The following is a 21,529-nucleotide window of genomic DNA, read 5'->3' as shown; positions in this document are numbered from 1 at the left end:
AAATGAGAATGGCGTCTTTTGTGAAATAGGGATGAGAAATATTTTTGAGACGTAGAGATGAAGTACCCTGAACATTAAAAAGTATCGCAAAGATGGCGCCTGTGATGGTTCTGTCACTTGACGTCTCTCTATGTGATTGCCACCTGTCATTCAGATGCAGATGTGTCCTAGAATTGCTTTTCTGGTTTGTACTAGTACAGATACAGTAACTGACAAGGAAGAAAAGGATTTATTTGGTGAGTCCCCAAGCAAAGAAGACCCAAGTGTCCTTGGTGAGTGTCCATGCCTTGGGCAGTGTTTTCTTATTAAGATGTGCTATTTGTCTGTTGATGGACATCTAGAATGACTCCAACTCCTTACTGTTGTGGAAAGAACACTTATACTAAGGTAAGAAACATGTATGCACACATATCTCTTTAGTAGCTTTTAACGCTCTTTAGGTAGATGGCCAGGTAGTACAGCTGGGTCATATAGTAGCTTCTTGAGAAGCCACCACTACTCACATTTCCACAGTGGTTACACCAACGTAGAGTGTCTGGAGGAAAGTGTCATCTGCTTTGTTGATGGTAGGCATCTGGCTATGGTGGACATATACACAACAGAATTTTACTCAGCTGTAAAGGAAAAATGAAACTTTGAAAACATACAGGACTGAGGAATGTGACATTACATGAGGTCCCCAGACTGAGAAAGACACATGACGTATGTTCTCTTATATGAGAATCGTAATTTGTTAACTGTGTGTGGGAGGAAATATGGGTAAAGACCAGGAAACTGGAAGGAGGCCAATGAGACTAGAAAAAAAGAGACTTTAAGGGAGGGGTAGGGAAGACAGAACAGTGTGCAACTGGGGAGATTGGGGCAAAAGAACCTAGCAGAGGATGGGGGTGGGGAGAGATAAGGAAGGGGCATGGGAAGGGGAGAATCAACCGAGATACATAGGCATAAGAATTTCATGTGGTCTGTTATCTCTTAATTTTTTAATAAATGTCAAATGGAAAACAAAACTAAGACATGCCACTGACCAATGGCTTCAGAGTTTTGATCTTTATGGTGAAGTAGACTCTGTTGTATCTGTGTCTTCCACAGGACAAAATCTCCAGAGAGTGGGAATGGCCTTAGATTTTGTATTGCGGGAGGAACGATTCTGATGTGGAGAGCTGACTTCTGCTCTCTGGAGAGGGATCTAGGTTCAGTTTACAGATTTTATGAAAATCTTCACCTGTAGTAAACAGCTCTTGCTCGGTCTTTCCCCCCACTTGGCTGGGGAACCGTGGGTCTTTCTATGCATCCTGCTTTCATAATTGCCACAGAAGAAATACTAGAGGAGACTTACCTCTTAACATGGATGTGGAAAGCAGATGGCCCATGCCTTGGGTTCTAGGAGCTCAAGGGCTCATCAATGGCCACCTGAGGTTGTGGGAAGCGAGGAGCCAGTGGACAAAGGCAGCTTCCTGGGTGAGATCATAGATAGGAGAACCAGGAGAGATGTGAGAGAGGAAGCAGTTCATGCTAAAACGTGCAGCGAGGCTAGAGGGCTGCCAGGCTGGTACTGGGAAAGGACTTCACTCCTTCATTGGTTGTTCTAGAATAGGGAAGTCATGTGGCAGAAGACAGCATTGCGAATGGGAAGGAAGAGACCAGGATTTTGACTCCAAGTCCGTCATAGTTGTGACATCGACAGGTTCTTCCACTTTCAAGGGAGGGTATGGATGGGATGACACCCGAGAATTCCACCCCTTGAGACAGGATTTTGTAAGTGAAGGACAGGAGAGGATGAAGAAGAACCTGAATTCTTCTACAGATAAAACACCAAGGCGTTCTGATTTATATGAGCCTCATCTTTGCTGCAAAGCAGGGAATTCAGTAAAAGTGTCAGTATCCAGAGGTAAGGAGGCAACCATGGGCATTTCAGTAAAAGCACACAAACCCCCTTAGAATAGAGTGTCAGCTTATAATGAAAATTGCTTTCCATTTAGTTCTGTGGAGCGGTTATTTTGCTCAATGGTCAATGTGTCATGACAGGTCACATTCGACGGTTAGGTCTGGATGCTGTTGCCAATGAACAGGGCTCTGGCTTCATCATGATGAGCCTTGGTTTTTCTATTGGGAGGGGGTGTCTTTCTTTCTAGCATTTAGCCTGGTGTATCCATCTTGAGGAACTTCACGTAGCTTCAGTTTCGTGGGCTAGATTTCTCGCGTTCTGGGAATGTCCCCTCATTTGGATTCAGAGTTATTAAAAACAGACAGCTGAGGTCAGGTGACCATAGAGGTAGAGGATGTTATGGTGTGGAATTCTTTGGCTTGAATAATGTGTGAAAGCCATACTGGTTTCCACTCACGGTTTAGCACCTGGAAAATTACACCAGGTATCCAATGCTTTATTACATAACAGGTTAGTGTTGCATGACTTGCCCCAACTACAGGCTAGTATATTAAGTATATTAAGGTAGGCTGGCTTTTGCTGTGATAGTTAGCAGGTTAGACACAGTAAAAGCATTTCCACTTGCAATGTTTTCAGCTTATGATGGACTTACTGGACTTGTAAACCAACCACATGTTGGGGAACAGTTGTGTTTCACTGCCGAGACATGAAGTTATTACTTATGGTATCACAGGCACTGTTCCGAAGGTATGAATGTTTCTTCTCCACATTGTGTCAGAATGTGGAATCAGTGAAAAGTAAGGCCTTGAAGAATTGATTAGGCCAGAAGGGAGTAAGCACTCTTATTAAGCCCTCTCCATCAGGAGAAACATATACATTATTATGGAGAGACGTGAGAGATTGGAGTGGGAAGATTAGATGCATGATGTAAGGGAGGGAATATGGGGAGGGACAAAGAACCCTAAGGGCCTTTGAGGGTCCATATGGAAACCTGCCACTGAAGATGGTTTTAAAATGTATATGAAAGGGATCTACATGGAACTGCCAAATAATGGGGAGAGAATGCCCCAGCCAGACATCTTATGCCACCAAGTGAAATGTCCAGTGTAAGGAATAGGTTGGGTCCTGTTAAACTGTTGGCCAAGTGGGCCTCCACAGAAACCCCCAAATATCTCAGGCTACTGCCAAGGTTATTGGTTTCTCCCCACAAACTGACAGTAAAGCCCTACTTCTAAAGACTATACCAATCTCTTTGAACATAGAAAGGTTGAGTTGATGGCTATCTAGAACCTTCTCCCCTGCTATCTACTGTTCATGGTACGGGAGATAGTCTACACACTATCAGAGGAGAAATGCTGTCATCAACTTCACTTCAAAACATAGGACCTACAACATTGACCTGATCGAGAGAGAAGCTGTTTGGAGTAGTGGTACAGATGTTGTGGGAGTCACCAACCACTCACTGATTGGCTGATGGATCCCATTCCTGATACCACTCTTATGGCCAAGAACTTGAGACAGGGTAGACTATGGGACTAGGGGAAAACCAAATATTGTTCTAAAGCAGTGATTCTCAACCTGTGGGTCACCACCCCTTTGGGGGTCACGTATCAGATATCCTTTCTTTTTTTTAAAGTTTTTATTTATTTGTTCTATATAAGTACACTATTGCTGTCTTCAGACACACCAGAAGAGGGCATCAGATGTCATTACAGATGGTTGTGAGCCACCATGTGGTTGCTGGGATTTGAACCATCTCTCCATTTGAACCATTTGGAGCCATCTCTCCAGCCCCATATCAGATATCCTACACAGCAGATATTTACGTCATGGTTCATAACCATAGCAAAATTACAGTTCTAAATAGCAACACAATAATTTTATGGTTGGGGTTCACCACGACATGAGGAACAGCACTGAAGGGCTGCAGCACTAGGAAGGTCGAGAACCACTGTTCTAAAGGAATATAAGAACAAAATGACTACCACTGACATTCTACCACACCCATAGGTCAGTTGCCATACCCTCCCTCAGTCATCATCCGAGTAAGAAACAGATGGGAACAACAGAGAGACCCACAGTTGGACAGTATACACTTGTCCAATGGAGCACTCAATCCTAAACAGGGTGTATTCATCAAGTCCCTCCAATCAGGAGGGGAAAAAAAGGAGGCAGAAAGATTGTAAGATCCAGAAGTGGCAGATGACTCCAAGGAAACCATGTTTTCCAAGCACAGAAAGGATGATAGCATACGAACTCATAGAAACTGTGACAGTGTTCCCAGGGATTATACAAGTTCAAGCCAGAATGGGGAGGTTGGCAAAGGCTCTTGCACCTCTAACCGAGAAGCTGTCTGCAACTGATATCTGCTGGTAAAGGAAGTATTAGTTTTCTTTGATGGTGTCTCTCTCTCGATGTAGGCCCCATGCTCAGGAACAGTTGGCCAACACGAAACAACCTCAATGGTGGTGTTGTAAACCTTTCCTCTCACATTACTTCGGACATTTTTTTCTTAGTCTTTTGATTATGTATTTTGATTTCCACGTTTGTGTTTTTGTGTGTGGGGGCGAGGGGTTGTTGTGTGTGTTTCTTGTTTTCTAACTTGTTTGTTTTATTTTCGTTTATTTTTTTAAAGACGGTGAGAGGAAGGGTATGGAATTGGGTGGTTGGGAAAATGGGAAGTGTCTGGGAAGAGTTGGGAAAAAGCATGATCAGAATCTATTGATGAAAACAATTATCTCAATTAAAAATGTTGGTATAAAAAAATTAAAGACCCTGGGAAGGAGAGGTGGCTCAGCGGTTAAGAGCACTGACTGCTCTTCCAGAGGTCCTGAGTTCAATTCCCAGCAACCACGTGGTGGCTCACAACCATCTACAGTGAGATCTGATGCCCTCTTCTGGCCTGCAGGCATACATGCAGGCAGAATGCTGTACACATGACAAATATATCTTTTAAAAACAAACAAACAAACACTTCTGCCTCAGGCCATCTCTGTGGTGTGAAGACAGGACTCATTCCCACCTCCAGGGCGTAACGGTGCTGGCAGGAATAAGGACATTCTAAACTCATAGTCTTTTTAGTGCTCACACTGTTGAAGCACTGGACCCAAGGAATGGGAGTTTTCCCAGAACTCTCTTGCTGGGATAAGAAAAGTGTGGGGCCCTGGTGCCAGCCAGAGGGGAGACTTCATTTGGTTCAGACCACTTTGCAGGAGAGACAGGAGCCGAGACAATCACAGGGGAAGGGTGGGAAGGACTACACTTTCACTTAGGGATGCTTCTAGCCTTCTACTTAAGCCCAAATATCCTGGGCTTAAATATCCAATTATCGCCCAAGAGACGATCAAGGGCACTGTGTCCCCGGAGCTCTTTGTCCTCTTCCAGTGTGGCCACCCTGAATAAATCTCCTTTGTCTGCTCTCGGCTTGTTTGTTTCCTTAATTGGCCCTATTGAGGATGGAAGGCTGAGCCCAGTTTGTTGGGGCTGCCAGGGTCCAGCCTCTGACCCTAACAACTTCAGTAACAAGATGACCCAGTCCTCACCAGACACTGTATCTGCTGGCATCTTGATCTTGACCTTTCCAGTCTCTAGAACTATGTGAGAAAAACACTCTTTGTCAGTCTCCTCGTCTGTGGCGTTCTCTGATAACAGCCCAAAGGACCGGGGCACGGGGACAGGAGCGTGGTTCCCGGTTCCCAAGAGCTCACATTTCAGTGATTCGTTATCCCCCGGCCCCCTCCGTAAGCGGTCAAACAGCAGACCGTTTGGAGCAGGACCATCTTTAAAAAGATAGGTTCTCTTTTCAGCATGGGGAGCTCCACTAGCCAGCTGGCCTGCGGCCGCTTCTCTGCTCTAACTCAAAGGCGAAGCTGGTTTCTATTTTGATCGCTCTCAGAGATTCCAGGCACGTTGACGCTGACCTGTGCCTCCCACATTCTGGGCAATGTTCTCAAGTGAAGTCCTGGCACAGACTGGAGAGGTTCTCAGAGGTCTAGAATATCCGGGTCGTCTTAGGACATCGATGCCCCGTTCTGCTCTCCTGACTCATCAGTTTTCTTGAAGAAAGTCGATAATGGCTGATCCCTCGTCGCTAGCTCGGCAGAGCCTATCTAAGCCTTTCAGAGTTCTTTGTCTAGAAAAACAAAAGCATGTAATTTGGGGCAGCATTCCACAAACTAAGCCCTGGTGCAAGCTGGGGAAGAGAGTGTCTTGTTCTGTTCAGGTGCTGTGCTACAGGACAGTGGCTGGTAAACCACAAAGATCAAGGTCAAGGTCACTTACATCGAGCTGTAGTCTGATGAAGAGCTGTACTGTGGGATATATTTTCATGAGGTGGAAGAGGCAAGGTAGCTCTCCAGGCCTTTTATAAGGGTGCTAAGCCTGTTCCTAAGAACCCCACTCTTACAATCACCTCCCAAGGACACCGGGATTATGAGTTTCAATAAAAGGATTTGGAGAGGATCATAAAATTCAGTCCATTATATGGGGCAATGAATCAGGTTCCCTGAACTCAGAGGTTACCTGCTTAGCTTGAATCATTTATGACTTGGTGATGAGGGCTGGTAGGCTCCAAGTCTACCCAGTGGATGCCTGTGTGGAATCTCCTAAGCGATGGGTAAATTTGTAAATTTCATCCATTCCCTCGGGATGGGCACAATTCAACCAATGGGTTGTAAGGCCTGGAGGCTTATGAGCTAAACCAGAGGTCCCGACAATGTTTGCTCTAGGGCATCCTTACTCCTGGGGCTGCCTACAACTTCCTGCCTCAAATGGGGAGGGTAGTGCCCTCTGGGGCTTGTCCCAGGGGACAGAGGTTTTTTTCCCAGGCCTGTGTGTGGTGGCTGGAACATTTCCAGTGTTGGAGGAGACCCTGCCAGACCTGCCTATTGTTTCTAGAAGCCCCGCAGAGGCTGAACTAATTGGCCCCATGGAATGCTGAAATTCACCACTGGGGTTCCTGCCCACCTCAAGGAAGGCACGGGTGGGGGTGGGGGGTGGGGCGCCTGAGTAGGTGCTTGCTGGGGACGTGGGTTTGCTGTGCTCTCAGTTGGGCTGGTTTTCATTCTGTGCACGCTTTCCTTGGCCTGCCATCAAAACACAGAGGTAGAAGAAAACCAATTTGTTAACTTTTCAGGAACAGGAGGCCAGCTGCGGGAAAACTGCAGAGGCAAAATCCCAGGCTAAAAGCCCCAAACTGACGCCTCTGCTATGTTCTCATTTTCCTACCAGGAGCCAAACATGCGCACTAGCTCGCTCACTCGCTCGCACTCGTTCAGTCCTGGCTAAGCCACCTCCTCCAGGAAACCCTCCACATTGTCCTCAATCTTATTAGCATCACACTTTCTTTCTCCTGTGGGGTGGAGTTTATGCTTCCGCACCCATGGGAGGGCGTGATCGATTCACCTTTGTGCTTGTTACGGTGACTCACCCTGCTGCGGAGTTCTCTAACCCAGAAGATCTGGGGCTCAAGTTTCCTGAATGCAGTTGTCTCCTGTTTTGAGTTTTTATTCTTTCGAGGGCTGTAAACAAATAACGGTTTTCGGCTCGTGGCATAATTGAACAGAAAACACACATTTCTCCAATACTCCAAGGGCCCTCTTCCTGCCCCAGAAGTCTTTCCGCTCTCAGCATCCCACCACACCAAAGGTCATAATCCTTGAGCTGCATGCATTAACATCGCTGTCATCCAGAGCCCAGTGCTTACCCCAGCTCATTCGTAGCGTTGCATGTTTTCTCTGACTTTAGACAAGTGTGCGATCTTCCCCAACACAGTGCTGGAGACAGGAGTGTCTGCTCCCAAACTCTGTGGTCTGCCGGATCATGCCTCTTACCAACCATTTGGCAAACACTGGCTTCCCTCTGTGTTATAGTTTTGCATTTTCTGTGTTAGGTCCTTGAAATCATTTTTTTTATCTTTATTAACTTGAGTATTTCTTATTTATATTTTGATTATTATTTCCCTTCCTGGTTTCCAGGCCAACATCCCACTAACCCCTCCCCCTCCCCTTCTATATGGGCTTCCCCTCCCCATCCTCCCCCCAGGTCCTTGAAACATTAATGGGCAGACATACATCCTTTTAAGATCCTGCTTTCATCTAGCAATCTGATTTAAGTTTTCTGCCTCTACTTGTTTCCCCCTCTGTATATGAATATATACATGTGTGTATGTGGGGTGTGTGTGTGTGTGTGTGTGTGTGTGTGTGTGTGTGTGTGTATTTGCGGGGTGCAAGGAATTGCAACCCAGGGCCTTGCACATGCTAGGAAAACGCTTCACCGCTGAGCTGTAACTCCATCCCTGTGTGTAGGTTTTTCTGTAGACAGAAGTTCTCAATTCCTTTGGGTAAATGTCCAGAAACACTAGTGCAGGTCCTGAAGGTGATGTGTGCTTAGTTGTACGCGGAACTGCCAACCTATCTTCCAAAGTGTCTACTTCAGTGTGCGAGCATCCATGCCAGCACTATCCAGCGCTCTCGGTGTTCTGGGTTTGACCGTTCTAAGAGACCAGTTGAGGCATGCCCCAGTTGTTTCTTTCACATTTTTCCTGTTGTCCTGCAGTGAGGAGTGTCTCCTCATAGGTTTGGTTGTCACCCAAAGCATCTGTTCAATACAACGGCAGTGCTCTCTGTGCAGGCTCCGAAGCTCAGCCCTGCTAGCGCCTTCTTGCAAACTTCCCTTAAGATTGAATTAGATCTTCTCACCGCAGACAAGATGCCTGGTGAGAAGATGTGGGCATGGAAGGGCTTGCTTTGACTCACAGTGGCGGTTACAGCCTATCACGATGGGGGAAGCACAACTACAGGAGCGTGAGGTGTCTGGTCACATAGCCTCTGCTGTCAAGCAGCAGAATGGAAGGATGATACCCAGCTCAGTTTGTCCTTTATTCAGTCAGGGGCCTCAGCCCATGGAATGGTGCCACTGCATTTAGAATGGGTTTTCTCGTTATAGAAACTCTCTCAAAGACCTCCCCAGAGGTTTGTTTCCTAGGCAATTCTAGATCCCACCATATTGACATCATTAACCATATCATACATATATACACGTATACATACATCCATACATATACACATACATACATGCACACATACATATATATACATACATGTACATACACACATACATACATGCATACATGTACACATACACATACATGCACACATACATACATATATACATACACACATATACATATATACATACATACACATATACATACATGCATACATATACACATACATACATGCATACATATACACACACATACATGCACACATACATATATATACATACATATACATACATGTACACATACACATACACATACATACACACATACATACATATATACATACACACATATACATATATATACATACATACACGTATACATACATGCATACATATTCACATACATACATGCATACATATACACATACATACATGCACACATACATATATACATACACACATATACATACATGTACACATATACATACATACATACATACATACATACATAATTTCTTTTCTAAATTCTATGTCTAGGCACTGGAACACTGCTGTAATCCAGCCAGGTCACTGTAGCAACTTGCTGAGCTCAAAGCAAGAATCTGGTTGCAAAACCATGGTGACAGCCAAAGAACAAAACCGGAAACTGGGGAATGCCACCTTTGGTGGGCATGCTACCCGGGAATCAGGTGCAGACAATGACCAGGGGTCAGCTAGTTAACAGAGAGATGGTTCTTGTGTCACTCACTCATGCTTCAAGACTCCAGCCAAGGCCAAGCCGGCCTGGCGTCGTCCCTCACACCGTTAACAGGGAGGTCTCTGAAACACTGGAACAGGCCCAGGGCAGAAACGTGTTGGGACACTTCCTCTACACTTCAGCAGGACAAACATCTATTCTGGGTTTGGCCTGTTTCCAAGTTGGGTTACAAGATGATAAACAATAGGGGTTTTATAGAGGGGAGGGGGAGTGAGTGAGACTTTTTAACTGGGTACTTTTGCAAAAACACAATTAACACAGTAATTGAAGAACCGATCAAGCAGAATTGTTAGAGACTCGAAGGGCTGTCTGCTTCGAGGAAAGATGTTTCCCACCATGGTTCTTGTTTATCCCTCGGATGTTTGGGAAGACCTGCCGAGGCCATGTTTCTGTCTAGTCACTTGTGTTTCCCATAGATTCCGAGTACTTTCTTTTATAGACTATCAATAATTATCCTTCTGACTCTGAGGGTAAAAACGGAAAGTAGAAAGTTCAAGAAATCAATTAGCTGGCTTGAATTTGCTGAGAAATTTGGGACAGTGCTCAGAACTGAAACTTAACAAAGTAAATCAGAGTAGGACAAGGAAGTAAATTAACCCGGATGACAAAATGACAGGAAGAGCTCCCATGCAGCCTCATAAATTTCCCGCTCGATGCACTTCGAGTCTCCAGTTTCTAATAAAATTCTCATGAGAACAGAGTACTTCTTCATAAAAGCCCCTGAACTCGCCCCATGAGAACCGGCTGGTTTATAAGGGCACATGGGTTCAAGGCTGTGGTTTATTTATTAAAAATTTCTCAGTAAATATATCATAGTTGACTGGTGACTGCCCTGAGATCATGGGGAGGCCATGTTTCATTCCTCCTGCCCCTAACCAGGAAGAAAAACAAGAAAAAGCACGTCAGGAACTCTCTGAAGCAACTGTAGCCTTTTCGATTTCTTGCTGAAGAAAGTTCTAGGCTCTCTCCGTTCACCTTCAGTCCTGAGACATCAGCCTCATGTGGGAAAGTTTGGGTGTTCTGGCTACAGCAATGGGGAAGGAGGCCTCCCTGAGGCTGAGGGAGGCTTGGCTTGTCCTTGTTCTAGTCAGGAGCATAGGATAGAGGGTGGTGGGTACACTGTGGATACTGGAGGTGTGTGAGTCTGTTAGGACTTGTGTGTGTGTGTGTGTGTGTGTGTGTGTGTGTGTGTGTGTTTATTCTCTCTCTCCTCCCTCACATCTCCCTTCTCCTTCCCTTCCCTAGCTGATAGGGTCTCATTCAGCCTAAGCTATATAGCTAAGGATGACCTTGAAGTTCAGATGCTCCTGCTTCTACCTAAATTCTAGGATTATGCAGTTCCGTGGATCGAGCCTACAGCTTTGTGCATGTTAGGCAAGGAGTCAACCGACAGAGCCACATCTCCAGTCCTGGATCTGGTTTAAATGTCCTGGTGAAGCTGATGAGCTCACAGTTCACGCAGTTCTCTCAGAGGGAGACCTTCCCACTGCCTGGGAGGGAGAGTGCTCACTTACTCGCAATGTATTTTCAATCTTGGCCAAATAAATAACTTCACTAAAAAGCTGAATTGCGTCTTGGATGGTCCCTAAGACAGGGCCTGTTATGATCATCCCAGCTTAGAGGAAGGGAAGTGTCACACAGAAAGGTTAACCCTTGCTGAAGTTACAGACCTTGTGGGAATTCAGAGTAGCATGGTGAGCCCAGGTCAGCAAACCTCAGTGTGATGTGTGGGGATCACATGACTACATGGAGGGAGGTGTCCTGTGTGGTGACTCTGGAGGGTTTCTCATTTTGACCCCACTTAGCATGACTTCTTTTCAGGTAAACCCGTGTTTGGAGTGTCCTGATTGAGCCCAGAGGGAGACAGATGCACAAAGGGGCCTTTTGTTTCCTCTCATATGCGCCATTGCTGAGGACAGTGAGGCTTATCCATGTGTACACATAGCCTAGCGTGGTCTCCAAACCTGTGTCAGGTGTGTGGCTCATGTTAGCTCTAAACATGTGGGTTTGTCTGCAGCCAAGCCTGAGGGAGTTGGTTCTGCATGCAGGTATCTCCCCAAGTCTATTCTTAGGGTTCCATGCCTTACCCTGGAGTTTACTGACCTGGGCTCCATGTCTCCTTCTGTCTCCAATGTGTGACTCCATCTTCCTGTGGGAATCTCCCTCTCTCTAACCAAAAGTAGTAAAAATGGCCCGTGTCTGGCTTCAGAGCGGATGGTGTGCCCAGCACCGCTACACAAAGACACCCACTTACTTACACACTTCCGTGGACAAGAGCAGGCTGTGGGCCATGACTGAGAAAACTTAATTATGAAGTTTCTTAAAAAATTACATTTTGTTATTTATAGTCATTTTTAGATTCACGGAAAAATTAGACCAAAGAGGCAAAGGGCACACAAAGCCTCCGTGGATATGAACATCTCCACCTGAGAGTGCTCTGTCACAATCTGTGGTCCTGGGCAACACAGCAGCGTCTCGGAGTTACCGTCTATAGCGGCGTTGGTCCCTCTCGGCATCACACACCCGTGGCTTTGCAGAAATACAGCATGGTATGCTTTTCCTGTCACGTGGTCACATATTCTGCCTAGAAGGCTGCTGTTCCGCATTCTGCAGGCGCTGGGCGGGTCTTCATTTGTCTTATAATGTCTAGTGAGACTGCAGCAGAAGGCCTTTTCTATGGCTTCCTTCCTTTGGTGATTGGCAGGTCCATTTCTACCACGTCCTCTCATGGCTTGATTGTTCCTTTCCTTTTTGTGTTGGATAACATCCCGCTGTCCGAAAGGAGCGTAACAAGACCGTCTCCCTTCCCCTCTCTGCCTCCCTCCATCCATCCCTCTGTCCCTCCCTCCCTCCCTCCCTTCTGTGTGTGAGTGTGATATATATGTGTATCTGGCAAGTGAGCCTGGTATGTTCTGGTGCATGTATGTGCTCATGCAAGCACCCAGAGAGGTTGATGGGTGTTACCCTCTGTGGCAATCCCTTGTGACTGGGTCTCTCATTGAATCTGGACAGATGGTCAGTAAGTTCCAGTGATCTGTTTGTCCCCACCACCCAGCCCAATCCTGGGGTTAGAAACCCTAGTGGCCACACCCCGCCTTTTTAGGTGCTAGAGATCTGAGTTCAGGTCTAGCAAGCACCCCCCTGAGTTGCCCCCCCCCCTCTCTCTCTCTCTTTTTTTCCCCTCCGGAGCTGGGGACCGAACCCAGGGCCTTGCGCTTCCTAGGCAAGCGCTCTACCACTGAGCTAAATCCCCAGCCCCGCTCTCTCTTTTTTTTTAGACAGCGTTCTTGCCGGGTTGCCCTGGCTGGCTGGCCTGAAGCTCATAGCGATCTATGTGCTTGTCTTGGAGTCCTGGGATTGAAGGGAGTGCTATGCTTCCGGACTGTTTCTCTTCATGAACACAGCAACGGGAGCTGCGTGCAGCAGTAAACCTGGCTCTGGTAAGCCTGGACCTTTGGACTCTGCTGTGCGTAGCCGGTACGGAGTCTAGCTCATGAACACTAAGTTTGGTTTGGTGTTAAAGAAACTGGATGATTAATCTCATTGCTGACTCTGACCGTCAGGCAGATCGCTGTTAGGAATAGAAAGCCCTCACATTCATTTTATGGAAAATGGATGCTAACAATCGTTTATACCATCTATTTATCTCCATGGTCCTTTAGAGCCAGATCCCAACAAGAGGGCATTTCTGACTATGACTGAAAGCCCCTCAAGCGTACATTTCAGAGGCCGTAGGACTCCTCACGGAGTTAAAGGGGAAGTACGAGGGGAGGTGCACGAGCGCCATCTAGTGGCCAATAGCATCAGGCTCGTTGGCAGCCGAAAATCTCCACTGAGTGTCAACACTACCAGCAACCTAGGGTTAGACCTGTGTGAGGAGCTTTTGCTCCTAAAGCAAAGGAGGGGACTGAAACGCACCCAAAACCCTTTGCAGCAGTTCGCCGCAGACCGTCTTAATTAGGGCTCTCAGCAAGACCTTGGCTCTGGGTGAGCTGACGCGTCAACTAATTCCTTCTCCACACGGAATGGTTTTATTTGTAGCCTAGAATCAGGGCTCAGTGTTACCACGAGTCACAAAAGAGGAGGAAGCAAGCCGGCCGCTTATTTCAAAACCAAGTCAAGCTAAGCCAGATAAAGCTTTCAGCTATGAATCATTGGAAATGCGTTACTATAATCGCGAGTGCGCTCTTGTACACACAGCCTTCCACTGTAGCCATTTCACTCCCTTACTTGAATAACTTGGCTATTTGTATGATTGTATGGCATCCTTCAACTGCAAGCGTGTTTAAAACCTCCAACGTTTTGCAACTGAGAGTGGTAGCTTGCACTTAAATAGCGGAGTAAGACACCTCATCCACTTTGCAATGGCTGTGACTGAAACCAAAGAAACTATGGGCAAACTCCTTCTCCTCATGTGCCCAGGCCTCAGGCTCAGGCGGGCCCTCCCATCCTGTTGGGGAGTTTGGTTACTTGCTTTATGGAGGCTTTTTATTGGACTCCCTGAGAATCTGCATGTTCTGAGAAGGAACTGTGTCTTCATTTCCCGGGACTATGGACAAAGCTCTCATCTTCGTGCCATTCACGGGGCCATCAAGGAGGGTGAGGTGTCTGCACATGTTCTCATGGCACCAGAGCAAGGGCTGTTGAAGACTGTTGGGGAGACCACGGGGAAGCTCTGACCTTGGGGCCTGAGGCAGTGACTTGGGCTCCTTTACTGTGTTGCTTTTTACAACACTGAGTAGCAGAGAGCCCTGAGATCATTTCTTCACTATTTGGCCAAACTTTAGAAGTTAAAAAAAAAATAATGGGGGTGTCTCTTTAATATATCCAACATCACCTATGAAAAAAAAAGTTTCAAATAAAAAGCATGAATTTGTGGGCTGGTAACAACGGTGCCGCTTTGTTTTCCTCATTTCTGTTCGAGGGGACTTGCGAGGAGCAGATCCTGTGGTTTATGGTGCTCCCATCCCTCCTCCCCATCCCTTCCCTTCCTCCGCCCCAGGCTTGCCGATATATAAACAACCCAAACAACCTGTCTCTTATGGCTACTGGAAAGAATTGAGCTCCACCAAGACCCAGGTTCCATGAGCCCTGGAAACCCTGATGGGGAAGCTGTAATGAATCTGTATCCTTGTGGACTTTTCCACAGGGGATTTCCTCCTCCACTCTGTTAATTTAAAATTCCGATTAGGCCTGTCACTCGCAGAGCTGTAGCATAGTCAGTGATACCTGTGTCACCCTGGATAAGGCGGAGTACAGGGGCTGGCCCAGGAGATCGTTTCATCTACTGCGCTTACAAAAATTTATGGTTTATCACTTCAACATTATGTGTATGATGCTGGGCGGTAGTGACACACGCCTTTAGTCCCAGCACTCAGAGGCAGAGGCAGGCAGACCTCTGAGTCTGGGGTCAGCTTGTTGTACAGAGGGAATTTCAGGACAGCCAGGGGTCCACAGAGAAACCCTGTCTCAAAAAAACAAAAAGAAAAACAAACAAAAACATATATGTATATGTTTGGGTGAGGTTGTGCACGCGTGAATGCGGGTTCTCTCAGAGACCAGAATGGGATCTACCTGGAACCTGTGTCACAGGTGGTTGTGATCCCTGTTACAGGGTCCTCGGAATATGGGTCTTTTGTAAGGTCAGTGTGTGGTCTTAACTGCTAAGCCATCTTTACGGCCACAGCCTTCACTTCTCTTTTCTTTTGGACAGGGTTCACCTGGCTCTGATGCATGTTCCTCTTGCCTCAGACTCTGGCCTGTTGGGATCTCAGGCACACTCTACCACACCTGACGTTTTAAGCCAGAAGTATTTTCTTTCTCTCCTGAATTGGTGGTTATAGTAAGGTAAAAACAAAACTCAACAGAATTAACTTTCTGGTGAATTCCCAGCCTTTTGGGGTTTTTTTTTAGCATTAAAATTCTCCACTTCAGGAAACTCTGAAGTCCCAGAGAACTGGGAAAATCAGTTGTCCTAAGCAGTATGGATGTCAGGATCGAACAGCAAACAGTCTAGTTTAACGGAGTGGGCTGGGGAAGAAGCTCGGTTGGTGTCATGCTTGTCTAGAACAGTGAGGCCTTTGTTTGCTCCCCAGCACTATATAAACTGGAAATGAAACACACCTGTAATCCCAGCACTGAGAGGCTGGACGCAGGAAGATTAGAAGTTCTAGACCACCCTTGGCTCTATAGTGAATATGAACTCAGCCTGTACTACCTGAAACCCTGTCCAAACAAAACAAAACATAACAAAACAAAAACAAAACAAAACAAACAAACAAACAAACAAAAACCCATGAACAATGAAAAAGCAATCAGGCTGAGTTTAAAGTAAAGTCTGGATTGGCACCATGGCTCAGTGGTTAAGAGCACTTGGCTGCCCTTCCCGAGGACTGGGTTCAATTCCCAGCATTCACTTGGTAATTTATAAGCATTTGCAACTTCAGTTCCAGGGGGTTTGACTCCTCCTTCTGGCCTCTGAGGGCACTGCGTGCATATGGTGTATAGAGACACTCATGTTGGCAAAACACCCGTATGCACAAAATAATAAAGAATAAAAAAAAGTTAGAATAAAACACTTAAGCAGCCCCGTTATGGTCAGGGTCAGCTGATGAACTTTCAGTCTGAAACCAACTCAGGAAAGAGCTCAGAAGGAGCCTTACGGTCCTATGCTTGGCTTGACCAAGTGCATCAGACCAGGAAGAACTGTGTCCTGCTTGGCAGTGTTACATTGTAGCAAATCCCTCCTGCTCTTGTATTGACCGGGAGGAGCCATTTTTTTGTGCTTGGCACTCCTGGGCTGCGGTACAAGGTGAGGCTTTGCCATGCCCTTCCTAGCTACAGTTGTTTTTAACTATAGTGAAAGAGAAAGAAGAAAAAGGATGCAGGGGTCAGTCTGAGATGCTCATGGCTTCTGCCTAGGGTGGACATGACTCTTAAGCTCATCCGTTTGCCCTTCTAAGTGCTGTGAACAGCCCTGGCATTTGGCAGTCGGCAGGCAGAGCACAGCTAAAAGCAGCAGCATATCGAACCAGTGAAGGCTAAAATCTCGCAGCATAAAACCCGCAACAATTGGCTTGCGGCTCGTCTGCCAACTCCATCGCAGTGATAGAAAATGTGTATTGAGCCTTTTAAACAGAATTTATAAAAGCAGGTCCTTGGAGGACACGGACAGCCTATTTCTAGGTTTCTGTATTGTGAGCCTTTGGTGACTATGCATTAACTCTTCCCTCTCACAGACGGTTTATTGTGGTGACTGTGGGATCGTAGGCTGGAGGAATGACAAGCGGCTGAAGTGTCGTCACGGAGCTGCTCTGGTAACATGGGTCTGTCTGTACCTCCACCAAAGAAGTGTGGCTTCCTTCCCACGGAGGCTGGGCCTGGTAAAGCCCAGAATCTCTTTATGTACTGTCTCTCCAGTACGTGACTGGCCTGGTGAAGGTGCTGGACTGTGAGTGGACATGCCATGGGCATACAGGCTATAGAAGGGCTCAGAGATGACCCATAGCCCTCAGTTACGTGTCATGCTGGCTGAGACTGTTGAGAGCCTGCGTTGCCTGGGTTGTGGTCGGAGCAGATGTTTCCATCGGCTAAAGGAACACAGCCAGCTAGCATCAGCTAACCAATCTTCAGGTGGGCCTTTCCGTGTGCATTATGATGGCTCAAAGAGGCTCCCCCAATTACCTTCCTGCAAAGCACTCCTCTCTCTGCAGAAGACAAAATCCCATCCTCACTGCGCCTGTGACCTCAGCTCCTCGGGAGAAGGCGGCAGGGACAATTCAAGGCCAGCAGGAGCAACTTACTGAGTCTCAAAACAGAAAGTACAAAGAGGGCAGGGATGCAGCATGGTGGTAGGGTGCTTGTCAACCGAGTGCAAGGTCTAGGAATCCCTAGAATCAACACACACAGAAAAACCACAAACAAAATTCCATTCTGATTTTCCTGCATCCTTATAGAGGCGCCTACAGGGCCTCGGAGAGATAGAAGCCAGCATTTTAGAGCGGGATGGGGCATAGAAGCAGCTTTAATCTGTACGTACACTGGGAGTGAGGACAGTCCTGGGAAGTAGAAACACACAGCATATGAATCACTTGGCTCTGAGGCTGAGGCTCAGCGTGATGGAGACCCAAGAACACTCTCGAAGACCACCATTTGGCCATTTTCAGTCTTCCTCCATAGAGACCCTGTACCAAGGGGTGGGGTGGGGGGGGAGGTCTGTGGGATCTTGGGAGCCTCCAGCTTTTGGGTGGGTGTGGCTGTATGGTCTTTTCAGGAGAGGGGGAGGGTAGTCATTCTGTGGTTTCTGTCTGCTGGGTCCCTTGCCAGTTGGCTGCTGTCCTCATTGGCATCACAACACATTGAGGGCTAACTGTTGAGACTCCCAGCTCCTGCCCTGTCCCCCATTCTTCAGGTGACAGAAACAAAACAAAACAAAAAAACAAAAACAACAACAACAACAACAACAACAACAAACCACCCAGGTTCCTATCCCTCCTTGGTTTTAGAAACTCTGTTGCCCCAACAGAAGCTTGTTACAAAGTTACTGGCGCAGGAGCAACCGCCTGGACCAGAACCTAGAACTTTTGTTCCTGGAGCGGGGTGCAGGGCATTTTAAATTCCATTTTAAATTCCACATAGGAGGTGGCTGCTGAGTGCCAGCCGGGGCCATTCATCAGTCCAGGGGTCATAAGGGGCAGACAGCAGAGCAAAATAGCCTTCCTCGGGAGCTGGCTATAGCAACATTTACAGAAAACAACTCTCATTTCCTGCAGGTCTGAGAGCTCTAGGTTCTCCTGCCTTTTGATAGACCGGACAGGGGAGATGTTTGTCCAGTACAGTCTGTCGTCTCCAGACACAGAGACTGGAGAAGGTTGAGGTAGGCTCGGAAAAAAAACTGGACGCCAGGCAGCAGTAACAGCAAATGTAAATTCCCCACGGACTATTTGGACTTCTGGGTAATGGCTGCCTCTGCCGAGTCTGGGTGGAATGGAGCGAGGCAGACACAGCCCACAGGTCCAGCTCCACTTCCTCATGACGCCAATCTAAGAGGGGCAGAGACGGCTCAAAGAAGCAGCAGGAAACTGGGGAGGAGGCGAAACATCTGAGTGTGGATAGCTGTAAGACAGGGTAACTCATGGGTGGATGAAGACGAGGGAGAATCTAGGAGAGGGCTCAGCTCCAGGCTTGGCTGGCTCTCCCAGCAGCTCCTATATAGAAGGAAGAGAAGGACATAGAAGGGCTTCTCCTCACTGGGAGGAAGGATGCTTGTGAGAACAGTAATGTACCCTCTCCTTCCTCCGAGACTGATGGGCACAGACAAGATGGTGCAGGCTTGATTCTGCTTTTCCTATCTGGGTTGCAGTCATATGATATTGGGCTTCTAAGAGGTAGAGTGTCATGAAGTACAGTCCATGGTCAGCCCTATGTCTCTTCCTGGACATGTGTGAAGCCTATCTACCTCAGATCCACTCTAGCCTAGTGAAGACAGGGTAAAGCCCACATTGCTGTGTGTACATGGGAAGAATGGCGGCTTCTGCTCTCTGTAAGGGCTACTATTGAGGTTGTGATCCAGGAAGCAGCAAGTGGACAGCCATTCAGTCACCACGAATGTTCTGGGAGAAGAAAGCAGTTTGGGTCTCTAGGAGCTGGTCTGAAGCTTGCAGGCATTTTCTAGTTGGGCAATACCATTGTATAGAGCATGAGGCAAGGCCACTTGGAGACCTTGTCAAGCAAAGCAAAAGCAAGATCATGTGATTCTTCAGACACCAAGGTCCCCCTTTCTCATGAAGTGCATAGTTGTCGCGCCCAATCTCGACCAGCAAGGAAGACACGACCAGCGAAGATCTTCTTCAAGCAGTTTTACTCAGGAACCTTGATACAATCTTCTGACCCCGGGGAACCCCCGCACCACACTTAAATAGCTAGTGCTGGCCAATCCCAGCAAGCCACGTGGGTCATGCAGATAGGCTGTCACTATGCAGAAGTGACCAGGCCAAGCAGGCATAGCCAAATAAGGACATGTTTACTACAAGGAGCGCTCACCGTTGGGAGGGTGGAAGGCGGAAACCAGCGCCATCTTTGAGGCGCGGCACGTTGCAACTCCCTACACATAGTGGCGTTTGTTTCTTTGCCATGGCTTTTCCTCCTTGAGCTGCCTTCCCACACGTCTTCCAGAACAGACCCCAAGAGTCCCTTGCCCCACTGCCTGCCCACTCATCAAGGCCAACTATTCAATAGTCCTCTGAACTGAGTTTTCTAACCCTTGTTGCTTCTCTACCTTTCTGCCTAAGGGTTTCTTTTTGTATCGCCCCATTTTGCACAGAGACAACCTTACCTACCATAGGGTAACTCCTAAAGGTCCTAAATTCACCCTTGGAGTGTTTCTTGGTGGTTTACACTAGCCTCAAGGAGGGAAATAAAGTCTGTCCTTTCCAGAGCAAACTTCGAGTCCCCGGAAGGTGGCAGCTAGTCTCAGAAGAAAGTGGGGAAAGTGTCATTTGCTTTTCCTGAGTACCATGACCATACACTGAATTCCTTCCTTGTGTAGCTCTGTGGCACAGTTGGCCAGTATCCAGTGGACAGCACAAAACTGGCCTGGGGCGGCAAGGATTGGTTTTACTTAGAGCCCCTTGCACTAAGGGTCTCAGGATTAATCATGGAAGACAGTATCTACCTTTCCAGCCTGTCTGAGAGGTGAGAAGTTTGTAAAGAAAGAACAAACTCTTTTTCGGAGATGGGGGCGTTTCTTGTCTTCTCTCTACTCTCCCTTTCTCTGTCTCCTCCCTACTTTCCTGCTAACACGGGATTCCTGTTCACTGGGATCCTCTCAGAAGCTGCATTCTGTCATGGCATTTGTGAGGGATGTTTTGTTCATCCTTCCTGTATTGTCCCTCCTGTGCTGGACCTTGGAGTTAGATCTCAAAGGTGAGAAGGCACCTTAAGGAGCTTTAGTGTGTGTACATGAGTGTGTGTGTATATGAAAGAGTTTGTGTGTGAGTGTGTGTGTGAGAGAGTTTGTGTATGTGAGTGTGCATGTGTGTGTATGTGAGGGGGGAGGGAGAGAGAGTGTGAGTGTGTGTGTGAGAGAGACAGTTTGTGTATGTAAGTGTGCGTGTGTGTATGTGTGTGTGTGTGTGTGTGTGTGTGTGTGTGTGTGAGAGAGAGAGAGAGAGAGAGAGAGAGAGAGAGAGAGAGAGAGAGAGTGAATCAGTGGGAGCTTAAAGTGTAGGAAGAGATCACCTTCAAGAGGTAAAGCGACATCAAGTGCAGCCCAGGTCAGCCTTAGGAAAACAAAGTAGCACTGGAGCTTGATACTGTAAGAAAGGTGGGAGGTAAGGTCTGTTAGGGAACAGAAAGATGCCCACACTGATCTCATCTGGTTGGAGGTGGCAAGCCTAGGTAGAGTAGGAGCCTGACCATATGGAAGCACAGTGACTATAACATACTGATTTCACGCTTGTGACAAACGATCTTTACTTCCTGTCTTGATTACGCATGTGCCTTTACACCCTCCTGCCATCTCTGATTGTCTCATGTGCTCACAACAAGGACGCTGAAGGCCGGAAAGCATGCTGCTGCAGACACTGTACATCTTCCCTGCTACCTGAGACGGATCTAAGCAGAACCACACTTCTTCCAGCCCTCTGACTGCCTCTGACCTAGAGGTGTCCGGAAAGCAAACCGCTCACCCCACCACATGCTTCCTGGTGGTTAATGATTAGTCTCCCATAACTAGTTGGGAAGGAGTCCACTGAGAAATGAGAGGACTAACCCACCAACAAGGGCTGCCTTTGGGAGAAGAGTTAGAAAGGAGTCAAGCGTCCGAGACAGTGACGTTGCTGATGGTCTTGTCATACGGTGAGTGGAAGAGAACAGCAACTGTG

General features: G+C 47.2%; 1 protein-coding gene and 1 long non-coding RNA gene across 1 annotated transcript in view; one reads left to right on the top strand and one right to left on the bottom strand.

The window, feature by feature from the left end:
* LOC148000631 (uncharacterized) overlaps nucleotides 1–14,532 on the top strand; it is a 30,193-nt gene extending 15,661 nt beyond the window's left edge. The window contains exons 2-3 of the long non-coding RNA XR_015640061.1: nucleotides 11,996–12,196; nucleotides 12,926–14,532. This is a non-coding gene — a long non-coding RNA (uncharacterized LOC148000631). The remainder of the gene's footprint in view (nucleotides 1–11,995; nucleotides 12,197–12,925) is intronic.
* Nucleotides 1–21,529, bottom strand: part of Erich1 (glutamate-rich 1) — a gene marked incomplete at its 5' end in the record, with an annotated part of 52,793,804 nt that overhangs the window by 4,659,164 nt on the left and 48,113,111 nt on the right.

The sequence above is a fragment of the Rattus norvegicus genome, chromosome 16, assembly GCF_021556685.1.
Source record: "Rattus norvegicus strain SHRSP/BbbUtx chromosome 16, alternate assembly SHRSP_T2T, whole genome shotgun sequence".
In the NCBI taxonomy this organism is placed as follows: Eukaryota; Metazoa; Chordata; class Mammalia; order Rodentia; family Muridae; genus Rattus; species Rattus norvegicus.
Note: the sequence above shows the minus strand (reverse complement) of the source record. Positions and strands in the feature narration are given on the sequence as shown.